Genomic DNA, 11,000 nt, shown 5'->3' with positions numbered 1-11,000 from the left:
TATAGGTATATTCTCTATAGGTAAGTCTCACTAATGTAGCTATCCTGGATTCAAATAATTTTTGAAAGGTAGACTTCAAGGAGACTTGCTTGATGTTTAGTAGCTTCTGAGAGAAAAAAATAGGCTTTCTTGGGAGCTTCTCATGCAGTCAAAAAGCATCAGAAAGACTCTTCAGAATAAAAGGTTTCTAAAATCAGGAACAATTTGAAAGTGCAAAACCAATTTTAGAAATTATTTTACCAAAATGTTTGAAAAGATATGACTTGCAGTTCTTGAATCATTTTGCAAAGTCTTTACTGAGTTTTATTTAGCTAAGGGAGAAAGCAGTTGTTTCACATTGTGGTTGACCTCACACATAGCCAACTGAGATGTTCTAAATCAGTGTCCTTTGTCCTTTAAAGGTTATTTTCTTCCATGATTAGAAATGTAAACAAGCATGTGAGCACACAGACATATACACTTCCTGTCTGGGTATTTGATCTCATTTTCTGCTTATCTGTCTACTCACCCTCCATCTGTCTTTCTGTAATAATATGTGGCATTTTAGGTTTAAAGGTTATTTAAATGCAGTAAAATATTTGGATAAAAGGTTATTTAGATACAAATAAACATATGTAAATGATTTTTGAGCTGATAACTTATATGTATATTTTACCACAAACATTTAAACTAACATGAAATAACCACATGCCAGTCAGATGGCAAAAATTTAAAAGTAAGAAGTATTGTTAAACATAAAAAAAAAAAAACCACATATGCTGTTATCAGAAATGTAAGGTTGTCTTTTGTAATGTTGCTTCCAGTAAGGAATAGTTGCTTCTACTAAGATAGTGTATACAAATGAGAAGACACATAATTCTGTATTTAGACCCAAATAAGACTGCATATCTTGTTAAAAATTATAAGCGTTTTAATAGCACAATTCACAGTAGCCCCAATCTAGATTTTGCCCAAGTCCCTACTTCCAGAATGAATGGAAGAGGGACATTATCATTTCATATTGAGATACTCTAAAGCAGTAACAGTGAACAAAGCTATTACTCATCTTCACATATATTTAAGGCAAAGGAACCAAGCAAGCTGTATTCTTTTGAGGTAGTTCAGCTCAAGTGTGCCATGCAGTGCCACTATTATCCTGCTTCTTTTCCTTTCTTAAATGTTTCTGATGATTCTTTGAGAATTCCATACACTATATTTTAAGTATATTCTTCCCTCAACTTTTTGCAGGTCCTCACAACCTCCCAATCCCACCCAATTTTGTGTTTTCTTTCTTTCTCCCCTCACCCCTTGCCAATGGGCCCAGTTTTTTGGGCTGACTCCACCTGGATCCATGTGGGGCAGACCCTGGAGTGTCGTATATAGCCGGTGTTACTCCACTGAAGAAAACTGACTTTCCCTCTCCGGAGGAGCCATCAACTCAGCAAGAAGTAGGAGTTCATGCTTACCTTCTTTCTTCCATACTGGATTTTGTCTCTCTTGAGTCTTTCAGGTCCTATACATGCTCTGCATGAGCTCCTATGTCATCTGCTCTTTTGTGCCTGGAAAATAGTTTTTTTTCTGAAGCCATTTACAACCTCTGGCTCTTACCATGTTTCTTAGACACTTCTTCTGAAATGATCCCTGAGCTTTGAGGAGAGGCCTATGCTATAGACATTTCACTTAGGGCTGAGCATGCCATAGTCTCTGATTTTCTGAACAGTGAGCAGCTGTGGGTCTCCAAGTTAACCATCTACTTCAAGAAGCAGATTCTGATGAGGGTCAGTTTGACTTAAGGGGACATCAAGAAGTCAATAGCAGTTGTTTGAATGCTCTGCTTACCTAGCAGAATAATAGTATTGGGTTTTCCTCTGGAGCCAATGATGAATGTAGCTGTGCCATTTTCAATCTCATGTATAGGGTCAGGTTTGAGTTTCCTCTTGTGCTCTGGACCTTAAAGACTCAAAAAATGGTAGGTTAATTCCATAATATTCATGTTGTTATTGCACAAGTGTGTATATCTTCTCAGAGTAGAATGTAGCTCAGAGGTCACAGCTGGATGAGGTTAATAATTATTATTCTCCTGCAGGAACAAGCATATATCCTTGTAGCTTTAGGAAAGCTAATCTGTAGAGATGAAGTTTTCTGGTCAGTATCAGCTGGATTTCTCCATATTCTATGACTTAAGAAGTAGAGTACTACCAATCAAGTTCTTCTGGGTAGCCAATAGCATTGGCAATAACTTGAATTCATGGATGAATGGGGGGAAGAGTATGGGACTCTATTTGATAACAAATCAAAAAGAGGTAACCCATTACTACTGCTGGGATTTTTATCTAGTATCATGTAATATCTAGTTTGGTTATTTCCCCCTTCATTTAACTGCATTTAATCTCTATATTTAACTACATGTAATCTCTGTATATTGGTATGTATATGTATTAGGAAGTGTCCTTGGATTCAACTGGCAAGAATTTTATTGAGTATTTTAGCATTGATATTCATAAGGGATATTGGTCTGTAGTTCTCCTTCTTTTTTGGATTTTTATGTGGTTTTGGTATCAGCGTAATTGTGGCTTCATAGAACAAGTTGGGTAGGGTTCCTTCTGTTTCTATTTTATGGAATAGTTTGAAGAGTATTGGTGTTAGGTCTTCTTTGAATGTCTGATAGAATTCTGCAATAAAACCATCTGGTCCTGTGCTTTTTTTGGTTGGTAGACTTTCTATGACCACTTCTATTTCTTTAGGGGTTATGGGACTGATTAGATGATGTATTTGATCCTGATTTAAATTTGTTATTTGGCATCTGTCTAGGTAATTGTCTATTTCCTTCAGATTTTCCAGTTGTGTTGAGTATAGGCTTTTATAGTTGGATCTGATGATTTTTTGAATTTCCTCAGTTTCTGTTGTTATATCTCCCTTTTCAGTTCTAATTTTGTTAATTTGGATACTGTCTCTGTGCCTTTTGGTTAGTCTGGCTAAGGGTTTATCTATTTTGTTGATTTTCTCAAAGAATTAGCTCCTGGTTTTGTTGATTTTTTTGTATGAGAAGCACTTTAAGAAATGTTCAGCATCATTAGTGATTAGGAAAATGCAAATCAAAACAACCTTGAGATTTCACCTCACACCAGTCAGAATGGCTAAGATTAAAAACTCAGGAGACAGCAGGTGGTGGCAAGGATGTGGAGAAGGAGGAACACTCTTCCACTGCTGGTGGGAATACAAGTTGGTACAACCACTCTGGAAATCAGTCTGGTGGTTCCTCAGAAAACTGGGCATGACACTTACGGAGGACCCTGCTATACCACTCCTGGGCATATACCCAGAGGATTCCCCAGCATGCAATAAGGACACATACTCCACTATGCTCATAGCAGCCCTATTTATAATAGCCAGAAGCTGGAAAGAACTCAAATATCCCTCAGTGGAGGAATGGATACAGAAAATGTGGTATATTTACACAATGGAATTCTATTCAGCAATTAAAAACAATGAATTCATGAAATTCTTCTTCTTCTTCTTCTTCTTTTTTTTTTTTTTTTTTTTTTTTTACTTTGCTTGTTTTATTTTAAAGGTAGATTCTGGGGATCAAACTCAGGTACTCATATATGCAAAGCAAACAATTGACCATGTGAGCTATCTCCCAAGCCCTAAGAAAGTTCTTTACTGAGTCTTGCAGGAATTCATGAAATTCTTAGGCAAATGGTTGGAACTGGAAAGTATCATTCTAAGTGAGGTAACCTAACCACAAAAGAACACACATGGAATGCAGTCACTGATAAGTGGATATTAGCCTAGAAGCTCTGAATACCCAAGACACAATTCGCATTTCAAACGATTCCCAAGAAGAAGGAAGGAGAGGTCCCTGGTCCTAAAAAGACTTGATCCAGCATTGTAGGGGAGTACCAGAACAGAGAAGAAAGGAGGGGGTTGATTGGAGAATGGGCAGAGGGAAGAGGGCTTATGGGACATATGGGGAGAGGGGAACTGGGAAAGGGAAAATCATTTGGAATGTAACAAATAATATAGAAAATAAAAAAATAAAATAAAAAAAAACCAGTTTTTAAAAAAGGAAGTGTCTACAGCAGTTGGTTTGCATGTATCTTGTCTCATAAGGAAGGCCTTTAGTGTCAGTTATCCTCCCCATATTCTCTTCTTTATGCTGCATTCTCGCTTAAATAATAAGATGATGAATGAATGTGTGTTTCATTTATCCAAATAAATGTAATAATCACAGCGGTGTTGAAAGATGTGTGAGGAGCTGTGTTAGAAAAACATGGACAGAATTTTGGAAAAGGTGTGTTTTTGTAAGTGTGTGTGTCTGTGTGTGCCTATGTGTGTCTGTGTTTCTGTGTGTGTGTATGTGTGCATGTGTGTGAGTGTGTGCATATCTGCCTCGCCCCCTCCCTGTGTGTGTGTGTTCAGGGTAAAAGAAGGAGAAGATGTGTATGGGAAGTTAAACCTCATTTTTCCCGAGTGTTATCTATCCATGGTTCTAATGTCTCTAGAATTAGAATCCAGTGGTCAGCCTTTCTTTTAGGTGTTAGGACTTCGGCCATCACTGAAAGCTGGTGACCCTGGTGCAAGCCTATAATCACCAGTTATGTAGAGGATTAATTCAGCTTATCAGATAAGCCTGTGTCTTTATTATTTGGGATTTATACAGAAATATACATACACAAGAAGTACTCAGCCTGTCAACTTAGCCACCAGAACAAGGTTATAGCTTAAAGTAAGAAAATAGAGAAAATATGCTAACTTTTGGAAAATAAGCAATGAGTCTGTTCTTGGAAGATATAAAAGTTGAGGGAATATGTTACCACTTGAGAAAAGAGGTGATCTTAAAAGAAATAAAAACTTTCTCCTTCCTTTCTCAGAAGTTTCTAGCTGGCCTTAAGTGATCCACAGATTTTGGAAGGTGTCTGCTGACCTTGATAAATGTAACTTCTGTAGGGATTCTGTCAGAAATATATGCTTCTATTTCATAGTTTGTCTTTGTTAGCTGAAACCTTGAAGTACATCTTGCTCCAATCTGCTCAGTTTCACCTTAGTATTACCTAAGTCCTATTTTAGCTCATTTTTTCCTCAAAGTTACACAGCCATTAGTCAATCAAAATGCACTTACTTTTTGGTTTCATAGAGAGACACATGGAACTTGAAATTTTTTGACCTGAAAAGTGATTTCCCCAGAGGTGCGAATTTTACCCCAATTAGGAAGCAAGAATATCAATGTGATCTGAGGACTTTATTGTTAAGGTGAGAATTCTTGAGTCCTCTTATAGACATGCTTTCCACTTGTGTGTTGATTCAGTTTCACAAAAGTACTTTCACATGTCATATGTATTAATTAGCATCCAAATTATTGCCCCAGAGACCTGCTTTCTCTCCTGTGGAACCTGAAGTCCAGAGAGGGTGTCTGGGTCTCCTCTGCATCCTCTGCAATGCCTGCCGAGTAAGCTTATGATAGTAGGATTCCTTTCCGGTCAGGTGTTCCATGTTATGTACCTCACAAATATTAGGAAGAATTTGGGTCAAAGAAAGATTTTTAGAGGGAGCTTGATAAGCAATGAACATTTCTTCCATCTGCAGCTTAGTCAAGTGGGGAGCTAGCTCTCTTAAGAAAGGTTTCTGTTCAATGAGTTGTATAAATGTTATGCTTGGCAATGGGGCCCACTTGTCAATTTGTGGAGAGCAGCCCTCTGTCTTAACCTCAGTATGGGTTATTTGGAGATTTCCATAGGACTCTCTTGACCAATGACCTAAACCCCTCCTCTTTACCTAACCTCTCTGGATTATGGATGGTAACTTGGTTTACATTCAATTAATTGTTTATTTCCACTTATAAGTGAATATGTATCATACTAGTATTTCTGGGCCTGAGTTACCTTACTCAGGATGATGTTTTCTAGTTCTGTTCATTTGCCTACAAATTCCCATGGTATCATTTTTCTAAACAGCTTCATTATGTAAATATACCACATTTCTGTTTCCATTCTTCTGTTGAGGGATATCTAGACTGTTTAGAGTTTCTGACTATTATGAATAAATCTGTAATGAACATGGTTGGGCAAGTGTCCTTGTGGTATGGTGGAACATCCCGATATGTGCCCAAGAGTGCTATAGCTGGATCTTAAGTTGCATTAATACCTGACATTCTGAAGAAATGATTTTTCATAGTGGATGTATAAATTTTCACCCCCAACTGAAATGGAAGAGTGTTCTCCTTGCTCCAAATCCTTACCACCATCAGCTGTGACTTGTATTATTGATATTAACCATTCTGACAGGTATAAGACGGAATATCAACATAGTTTTGATTTGCATTTCCCTGATGGTTAAGTATGATGAATAATTTTAAAGTGTTTCTCAGCATTTGAGCATGTAGAGGTTAAGTTGGTGCCTGGATGGAGCGTTTACCCCTATGTAATAGTCTCTTTGGTATATGAAGGTATTCTGAAGGTTACCAAGAAAGAAACTGGGATACTAACACAGCTCAAAAAACCTTTGACCTACAATCTATCATGACTGTAAAATATCCTAGGGCAATGGTGGCACAGAACTTGTGGGAGTGGCCAACCAGTGTCTGACTTGACTTAACACCCACTCCATGAGAGGAAACCCATACCAGACACTGCCTGGGTAACCAGGAACAAGTGACTAGATAGCCCAGAAACATGGGGTAAAAACTAAATAAAAATGGTCTAAAAAAATCAATAAAATGATTCCTAATGACATTCTGCTATACTCATAGATAGGTACCTTATCATCATCAGAGAGGATTCCTCCAGCAGTAGGGAACAGATGGAGAGACCCACAGACACACACACACACACACACACACACACACACACACACACACACACACACACACAGAGTACTGAATTGGATGGCTCCATTAAATCCCTCAGGGAGTTCAGGGCACACCAAGGAAGAGGAGGCAGAGTAAGAGCTTGAGCAGCTGGAAGACACCCCAAGAATAAGGTCTTTTGAATCAATTAACCAGGGCACATATGAGCTCAAAGAGAATGAAGCCAAAACCACAGAGCCTACGCGGGTCTGCACCAGTTCTTCTGTGCCTACATTTTACCTGTTAGCCTAGTATTTTTATGGGACTCCTGACTATGAGAGCAAATGGGTCTCTGACTCTTGCCTGCTTTGGGATTCTTTTCCTCTTGTTGGATAGTCATGTCCACCTCTGAAATGAATAGTTTTGACATCATCTTATTATAGACTTTATTTTGTCATTTTTTTGATATATTCTTTATTTACATGTCAAATGTTGTACCCTTTCCTGGTTCCCCCCTTTCCTGAAAATCCCATAAACCATCTCCCCTTCCCCAATCAACCCTCCCCTGCTTCCCTGTCCTGGTATTCCTCTACACTATGGCATCAAGTGTTTCCAGCACCAAGGGCCTCTCCTCCCTTTGATGTCCAACAAGGTCGTCCTCTGCTGCCTATGTGTCTGAAGCCATGGGTAACTCCATGTGTACTCTTTGGTTGATGGTTTTGTCCCTAGGAGCTCTAGAAGTACTGGCTCATATTGTTGTTCCTCCTATGCACTGCAAATCCCTTCAGCTCCTTGGTTCCTTTCTCTAGCTCCTCCATTGAGGACCCTGTGCTCAGTTCAATGGCTGGCTGAGAGTGTCCCCCTCTGTATTTTTCATGCAGTAGCAGAGCCTCCCAGGTGACAGCTATATCCAGCTCCAATCAGCAAGCACTTGTGGGCATCGATAATAGTGTCTGGTTTTGTAACTGTATATGGGATGGATCCCTGGGTGGGGTAGTCTCTGGATGGTCTTTCCCCCAGTCTCTGCTCCACACTTGGTCTCTTGTATCTCCTTCTGTGGGTATTTTATTCTCTCTTTTACGAAAGACCAGAGTATCCATACTTTGTTCTTCCTCCTTCTTGGGCATCATTTGATATGTGAATTGTGTCTTGCGTATTTCAAGCTTCTGGGTAACTTATCAGTGAGTGCATACCATGTGTGTTCTTTTGTGAATGAGTTACCTCACTAAGGAAGCCTATTCTTCTCTCATGAGAGACAGAATGATAGTGGATCTTGATGGGAGGGAAGATGGAGAGGAAGTGAGAGGAATAGAGGGAGGAGAAACTACAATCAGGACGTATTACTTCAGAAAAGGATCTATTTACACACTGCCCAACCTAACCTCAGGCTCGGACACATGAGGATGAAGCACTGAGGGTAGAGCTGAGCAGCTTGGTGAGCATGCGTGGTATGAGGCTATGATTTGCGGGCAGTCCCTTCCCTAGTCTGTCTTTAGTTTAGTCTTAACTCAGGCAGGAAACTGTGAGCATTGGTGTTGGTGACTTGTTTTCATAGCAAGTATTTTGAAATTTTACGTTGTTCAAAGTTATTGAAATCTTAGTGTGCTATTTGATATTGCCTCTTGATGGAACCAACGTTATGTAAACACATTAGCACATGATTTTAGTGGTTTCCTAGCTCAAGACTGTTGTTGGTGACTTTAATTATCAGTGATTTTATTTCTAAATTTAAAATGTAAAGCTTAAAGTATCCCTATTCATCAAGTAAGCTATGTTTTTTTTAATTAACAGGCAATTGTCCTTGGTGAATACAAGTGTGTGTCCGATCACGTCCACACTCATGACTGTGAGTAAGTGAGATGTACAGGACATAGAGAGACTCTCCACAGGCATATTTTTACATTCAGTCTAAGGTTGAAGTCCCAGAAGCAGCAGCCCCTAAAGCTTAAAGCAGCAGCTGTCAGAGACTTAGAAGGGTGTGACTTTGTAGAAATGCTACTCAGAGGTTACAAAACATTAGTCAGGAAGGAAGAAAATCAAAAGGTCTATCGCACTACAGACACCCTGGCAAAATTAATTTTTGAAAGTGGCTAAAATCATAGAGTGTGCATATTATATATAAAATTATAGATTTTATCTCAGTAGACTATATATGTATCACTACTATACTAGTGTGTGTCACTACAAAAGTATTTCCATAAGCTAATTAGCTCGATCTAGCTACTTAGCTAGATCATACATATACCATATATCTAGCGATAATGTACATATACCAAAATATGTTGTAATATATTTTATCAGTAAATTAGACATATAAGGAAAGAAATAAAAATGAATTTATTTTCATTAGAAAGCTAAGCAAATATTCTGTTTCAACATGGTCCTGTGCTTGAATTATTACCTTTACATTTCAATAAAGCCAGTGATCCAGGCTTTGTTTTTGCAGAACAATGAGAAATTGTTTCTTCCAGCAAGGCATGATTAAATGAACAAAGGAAGATCTTTTACAGAAAGCCATGTCTTGTTCTTCAAAAAAAAAAAAAAAAACTGAAGCATGCAGAACGTTTGGGTGTTTGTTTTTGGATTAAACACCATTCGCCAGAGGCCAAACAATACTTTATTAGTAATCTAGAATAAACATACTGAGGTCAGTCAGAAGCGGAAGTTGACTGACTCGGGCTGGTTGTTAAACCATGTGGAGGGAGGGCGGCATGTCAGAATAGAGGATCTGGATATTATTTCATCATGAGAAATTATTGAAGGATTTGGAGGAATGTGCTAGATTTTGGCTTTCTGTATAAACAAGATACAGAGAGACAAAAAAAGACAAGGTTCAATCGGATTTACAGTGTGGACTACAAGGATAAGACCCTGAAGCCCTAAAGTAATACAGGAGAAGTGAGGGCGGGAGAAGAGTGTGTGTGAGCGGCAGCGAAGACAAAGTGAGTATTGATTTCATGTTGGCAATCAAGGGCAAGTGAACTGTGGAAGGTGTGAAAAAGCTTTCAGCCGAGGGACTCAGGAGGACAGTGGCCCCACGAAATGCACCTCGTTTACTTAAAGATGAGAGACTGACCTTCGGTGGTGAATACGAGTCCTAAGTATGGGAACTGTCAATACTTGGGGTGGGTTTTGAAAGTTATGAACATAGATGAGTTTTATGAGGGAAATTATTAAAGTAGGAGAAAAATCCATAGACTGTTTAGGGTGGTGCCAGAGGACAGAGAAAATATGTGGGGACCGGAGCAGAGGAGGTTTTACTGAGAAAAAAAAAACAAAAAAACAAAAACAAAAACAAAAAACTCCACGGATGCAAGAAGCTGTTGAAAAATTGAGTGCTGTACAGGAAGACGGAGACCAGAAAAAGCCAATTAATTGATTTGTTGGCTCAAAGATCATTGCTGACCTTGAGACAGCAGTTAGCAGTGTGTGTGAGAATGTCTGTTGAGTTTTAGAGAAGAGGTTAGGCGAATGCCGGAAGTTGTAGGTGTATTTTAATTGTAAGGTTTGGCAGGTGAAAGAAGCAGATAAAAACACCTGCTGCTTAAGATTAGCTCTATTATTAACGTCAGATTGGAGACTGGGACACTGTGACCCAGGAGGCTGAATGAGTCCAGGTTACAACTCTGCTAACATGGGGAACTGGAACAGTGTCCCCAGGCAGGAGTGGCAAGTCCTCTGCTTGGGCCAGTGCTCCTGGAAACACAAAAATCAGTATTAGTACAGAGATTGAAACCTTCAAAACTTGAGAGGTCTTGCATATTTGCATTTTGGTTTTTATTATTTTTTAATGAGATGTAACATTTACTTCAATAAAGAAATTTCAGAATGCTTTTTGTCAGACAAATCTTAAGGTTATTAATAATGTAATCCATAGACAAAGATTGATCTTGCCTATTATAATTTTACTCCTTTTTTTTTTTAAAAAAAAGAAATGAGTTCTTTGAGAGTTTTGTATGTGTTTCAATCAGATTCTCACCCTAACATTTCAGAGATCTCCTCTGACTCCCTACTCATTTAAATTTGTGTTCTTTTTATTCTTCTTTCATACAGTACATCCCCAAAGCAACTTCCTCTCCCTCTCCTCTTCTCCCTGATGCATCCTTCTTTCTTTCCCTCAGAAAAGAGCAGACCTCCCAGGGATAGCATACAAACACAGCATAACAAGTCCTAATAAAACTAGGCACAAACCTTCATGTCAGAGCTAGGTGAGGCCACCCAGTAAGGGGAAAAGTTC

This window comes from Apodemus sylvaticus, chromosome 7, assembly GCF_947179515.1.
Source record: "Apodemus sylvaticus chromosome 7, mApoSyl1.1, whole genome shotgun sequence".
Classification (NCBI taxonomy): Eukaryota; Metazoa; Chordata; class Mammalia; order Rodentia; family Muridae; genus Apodemus; species Apodemus sylvaticus.
This window is presented reverse-complemented; position numbering follows the sequence as displayed.